The sequence below is a fragment of the Mauremys reevesii genome, linkage group 11 (genome assembly GCF_016161935.1).
Source record: "Mauremys reevesii isolate NIE-2019 linkage group 11, ASM1616193v1, whole genome shotgun sequence".
NCBI lineage: Eukaryota > Metazoa > Chordata > Testudines > Geoemydidae > Mauremys > Mauremys reevesii.
Genome location: NC_052633.1, coordinates 69,430,041 through 69,436,276, shown reverse-complemented (window position 1 = coordinate 69,436,276; position 6,236 = coordinate 69,430,041).

Genomic DNA, 6,236 nt, shown 5'->3' with positions numbered 1-6,236 from the left:
CTTGATTTCAATGGAAGTTGGAAGCCTAAATACCTATGAAGATCTGATTAGTCTCTGTGCCTCAGTTCCGCATCTGTATAATGGGGATAAATACAGCCGGCTCCAGCGTTTTTGCCACCCCAAGTGGCAAAAAAGAAAAAAAAAGCCGCGATCGGTGGCACTTTGGCGGCACTCCACTGCCACCGCTTCCTTCTCCGGTGGCAATTCGGTGGCAGATCCTTCCCTCCGAGAAGGACCGAGGGACACGCCACTGAATTGCTGCCGAAGAGCCGTACGTGCCACCCCTTTCTGTTAGCCGCCCTAAGCACCTGCTTGCTGCGCTGGTGCCTGGAGCCGGCCCTGGATAAATAGCACTGCCTTGCCTCACAAGGGGGTTGTGAACTTAAATGCATTAAAGAATCTGAGGTGCTCAGATACCCCAGTAATAGGGGGCCATATAAAGTTCCCAAGCTAGCTAATATACCCCCTGCTTCTCACCACCACCCCCCATATGATTAGATCCCTGGCATACCAGAAAGCAGTAACCCCTACCCTAATGCTATGCTTAGGTCCATGCTTTGAACAATAAACATCTAAATAATGCCTCTAAACTGTATGCACATCCGCTGCACCGAAATAAGCTACACTGACACATTCGCATCAGGTAGGTACATATGCAAATAAGCACTTAAACATCCACTCATGTGCACTTTGCAGGGACTGTGAAGGCATCTGCATTTTTAAAGGCATGCTTGAGGCCCACACATGTCAAAATTTGACACTTGATGTATGATTTATCTCTATTTAGTAATTTGCCTTTGCGTTAGCACGATCAAGGAAGAATTTCACTTGCCTAAACTGCATCGCAAACCCAGTAACTGTCAGTACAACTTCATCACCTTATTCTATTTCTCAGCAAAGACTTCATACCAGTCTGATGTCCTGGGGAGCCTCCTGTTGCTAGGGTTTCATTACTCTTGGCTAAACATGGTGCACCACTTCTGTTAATATACTGTGCAGAACTATTAAAGGCAATGAAACCTAAAACGACATGGTTAAAAGGGTAAATGTTGTGATGCATTGTCCTTAATTTGGCTGTTGTATGTCACATCATGGCTGATCCTGCTCCCATCCAAGTTAGGGCTTGTCTGCTACTTTGTAAATGCACTGATTCTTCTGGAATAAAGAGATTTTTTATTCCAGAATAGTGTGTCCACACTGGGAGTTGTTCTATGATCTCTGCTCTGGTCAATTGCTGATGTAGACAAGCCCATAATGGTGGTGGTGGGAATACCAGGACACCAATGGAAACAGACATAGACCCCCTACTAATTTAAGTATACCACAGTGGATCACTCAGTAAATTAGCAGGGATCTGCTATCCACTTCTTATTGACTATTCATATGTGGTGTGATTAAATTTCTTTAACTTTGACTAAAACTGATTTATGGAGCTGGTTGAAAAGTGCTGGAATTCTGAAATTTTGAAATGGGGAGAAGGAAGGTTTTACACTTTTCATGACCCATATTTCCTTGTTTTCAACCTGCTCTACTGATTTTAATTGCTGCTTCCTCCTCGTGTGGTCTGTTTAGGCCTATATATCCATGTGTACTTGTGTCACTCCCAGTAAGCAATTTGCAAGAGCACATTGTAGCTATATGGCCATGCTGCTACCGGTAGAGGCATTATGACTTTTAAATTCTCTTCTCAAATATTAGACTCTGCAGTCATCCACTGGTCAACCCTTTAAATCATTTCAAATGCAAAATGGCAATCTGTAGCTGATCATAGCTGATCTCTTCCGTTACTCCTTAGTTTTCCATTTTAATTTACAAACCCCACTCAGCAGAGCTGGTTATCTCATGGCTTTAGAAGTGAATCAATCAAGACTAGTGTCTGAAGTATCCAAAGAAAGACTAATCTCTCCCTTTTGTATTGAATTCAGCCTATAATCATTGTCATGGTTAAAATCACTTGGTTCTAAATACCTTGGGTCACATTTTTCTTTCACTTAAATGGTTGAAAATGTGGGTGATTCTGCTGAAGTCAATGGAATTAATCCAGATTGAGACCAGTGTAAATGAGAGCAAAAATTAACTCCTTGCTTTTAATTCAGGTCTCTTTTCTTCTTTTCTGAAGAAGGAAATAAGTAACACAACTTGTTACTTTAGGGGCAGCTCGTGTTACACTTACTTGCACTGATCAATACCTTATTCCACTCCTACTCCCACGTTCTTCAAGGGGTCTAGCTGCAGAGTAAAAACTTGATCTTGCTGCCATTCAAGTCAATGGAAACAATCCCACTAACTTAAATGGAACAGGATCAAGGTCTAAGACAGCGGTTCCATGTTGCACTGTCAGCGGACGGGGTCATGATCCCGAGTGTGCAGAGGACACCATTTTGCTCTACAAAATGTCATCCTCCATGAAGCATGACCACACACATATGGTACATGCCAGGTCACACTGTGAGGAGGATGCCATTTTGCTCTACAAAATGGCATCCTCCGTGCTGTTGGGGGCCATGGGAAGCAATACATCTGAAAATGGCGTCATGCAGGCAAAAAGTTTGGGAACTGCTGCTCTACAACATGAGTCTGGATGGCCCAGTCTACCCTGAATTGAGCCAAGTCTTGAGACTCCCCTCTGAAATATCTGTCTTAACGAAAATCATGCACATTCTCAAGTATTTATTTACACAATGAGGCCTCCTGCCCTGACTCACTCCTTTCTTAGCCAACCCGGCACTGACAGACTATAAATATTATCTAAGATCTTCAGGATTTGTTCCTTTTTGTTTTTATAAACCATCATTCTGTTTTCTTTCCCTGCCACAATCTTCAGTAACTCTGGCTGGATCCTATCCCTTTACAGAGCTGTCAGAAGCAATAAACTTTAATTTCCCTCCATAAACATGATGAAACCTCTTTAATTATTAAAATGTCTATGTTATTTCACTGGCGAGAAGGCAAACCCCGTATGTTCTAACTGTTTGCTGTTTCTTCTCAGTTTCCTTTGTACAGGATTTTCTTTTTTGTTGTTGTTGTTCTAGTTAAAATAAACAAGTCTTTGGACTTGGCATTCACAAGAATCTGTTGAATTAAAACCAGTTTAAGCTTGCAGACCTAGATCTTTCAGTGAAGGAGGGAGTGGGGAAAATCTCTTTTCATGGTAACAAATTCATAGGGTGGTTAGTGTGAAACTGGGGCTCAGGATGCCAGAGCCAGTAAACTAGAAGAGCAGACTCTGGGTAACTCCGATCGAGGTGTTCTGATCTGATAAACTCTAGAATCTGTATGTAGCTTAACTATATAGACTTTGTCGCATAAAAACATTTGAATTTTTTTTCTAAAAAAACAGTTAACATTGTAACAAGCTGCGGCTTTCCAGGACTTCATGGTTGCTATGTCTTAGACTGTAACTATTTGAAATTACATGGTGATAGCTGGAATAGCCTCCTCTTAGGGTATGTCCACGCTACCCGCCAGATCGGTGGGTAACGATCAATCTATCAGGGATTGATTTATCATGTCTCATCTAGACGCGATAAATCGATCTCCGAATGCACTCCCCATCGACTCCGGAACTCCACCAGGGCAAGAGGCGGAAGTGGAGTCGACGGGGGAGCCACGGCCATCGATCCTGCGCCATGAGGACGGGAGGTAAGTCGAAATAAGATATGTCGAGTTCAGCTACGCTATTCTCGTAGCTGAAATTGCTTATCTTATATCGACACCCCCCCACCCCCAGTGTAGACCAGGCCTTAGTGAAAAGCACATGCTCCTACCATCTGAGCTAAAGAAAAATTCCTGTTAGCAGGATGTAAGCTATGGCCAGAAGCTCCAGAGTGGAAATCTCTCTACTCCCTCTATTGGTGAAAAGGGGAAAATGCTGCCTGAAAGCTTCATTTGCATACACTGCCTACCCACAGTGACACTTGGGAGGTCACCATAACCATGCCGGAACTTGGATTTGGGGCGGTAGTGAGCAGTCAGGGAGGTGAAAAGCTCTTCTCTTATAGTACAGAGCTCTTTTCTAAACAGCCAAGACTTTATTCATAGTATTCTAAGTACTCCTGGTAGTCCTCCTGGGTGAATTGTATGGCAAGAGATAATGCAGAGGATAGTAGCACACCTGAGTAGATTCCAGTGAGGACCTGACTGCCTAGCATCTTAATTAAGCTAAGTAGTGGCATCTCCAGGCAAGCATCTCCCTTGGGACTGGAGACAGACTGGCAAAGAGACTCTTGGATACTACTTGCTGACCTCAACCGTGAGTGGAGCTTGGTGTATGGCTGAGGTGGTGCAGCCAAGGACTATCAAACCTTTGGCACAAACACAAGGGTGTTATACAAATTACTGCCAAAGTCACTGGCAGGGCAGTGGAGGGCAGTATTTAACTCTTTATTTGCGTATCTATTGTGTTGCTGAGCTTCCCAAGTTCATGACTGTTCCCTTTCTCCTAATCCAGATTTCCTCGTTTGTGTGCAGTTTTGGAGTGCCTGCAGATGGGGAAGTTCTGCCTGGTAAGGGACCCAGGGAAGGTGCATTTAATTTTCCAGGTTTCTGGATGTGGATGGAGCCAATTTGGTTATTTCTCAGGAGGGACTCTAGATATACCAAACCTGGCCCATTTTGCTGCTGTCAACCACCAGGCAAAAAAGTTCTAAGTATAAGGCCTATGATACAGCTGAGCAGTTTTAATCCTAGCCAACAAGGGGCAGTAGTGACACATACACATTATCTAGGTCTTGTAATACATACATTTTAACATACAGAAAACTGGAGAGGGCAAGAAAGCAGGTCGGGAGGTGCTCTTTTGAATGTGTCAATTTTCAGGCTTCTCTTTTCACCGAGTCCGTTGAGTTCCCTTGCTTGAACTGCACCACATGAGCAGCAATTGTGAGACATAAGCACGGGAAGTTGTAGAGCTTAATTCAGATGAGAGACGACCCTCTTGTTGTGAGGCCCAGGCGTTTCCCCATATAAGCTACTAGTGTTTCATTGTAAAGATCAATAACCATTGTAACCTGTGGTGTCTAGGAAAGCCTGGTGTGGTGGATTTCTTCTCTTCTCTAAGCAGTACCAAGGTCCTCAGCCTCGCCTCCCAGACTGCATTTTGTTGTCCAGGATTTGTCTAGGGAATTCTGACTGATTCAAGCCTCTTTGCCTACATTTTTGTTCTGCTGTCATCACTGCAAATGAAAGATGCTATAAAAGTGGATAGCATTATTCCTCTCAATCATTTTATACAGTCTGTCTACTGTAGAAAGGCAGTAGATACGTGACTCTGGCATGGATCATTTAGAGTGTGTGAAACAAATGATGCGTGAACATTTTTTTCTCATTTCAGATTTCATTATCAATCTGCTTAGCCACTTTCAGTGGTTCATAGACAGGGTAACCAGATAGCAAGGGTGAAAAATTGGGACATCTTTTTCATGGGGAGAAGGGAAGTATAGTTGCATATATGAGACAAAGTCGCTAATATCAGGACGGCCCCGATCATATAGAAACGTCTGATCACCCTAATAATAGAAATCATAGAACCATAGAAATGTAGGACTGGAAGGGACCTCGAGAGGTCAAAAAGTACAGCCTCTTTGCTGAGTCGGAACCAAGTAAGCCTAGACTATCCCTGACCATTTTTTTTGTTCAGCCTGTGTGATTTGTGTATCATCGAATGGGGTCACTGGGTATAGAGAACGTGGAATGCTGTAGGCTGTAGTTTGAGAAATGTGTGGCTCTCTTGGCCCAAAATGTTCCACCTGACGAGACTGTACTGAGTTGTACTGCCATAACCGGGTTTTATTATCAAACCAAGCATTCTCTTTTCCCTTCTGATTTAATGTTCTGTCCAGTACCTGTACTACACTAGCCTGCTTAATCCCATCAGCATTCTGTAAACTTTTTCATATCTGCATAAATGCTCCCATTTAACACCTCACTTTATTTCCCTAAATCACTTACTTCTCTCCCAAAGTGACACATTTCTCAGCTGATTTTTCTCAGCGGCTCTGAGCTTTTTCCTGTGCTTTTTTGCATTCATTCTTTAGCTACAATCACTGTTCTCTCCATGGTCACCCAGAAATCTTATTCTTTAAATTTTCAGTGGTGTTCAACACACCTGTGCTGTGCTTTGCCAAGCATTCTTTTACATATGTATCCAAAGTATTTCCATTTATTCCCCTTATGTTACTGAAATTCTCTTTATAAGAAAATTCTATACTATAATTCACTAATATGATGGTGTAGTG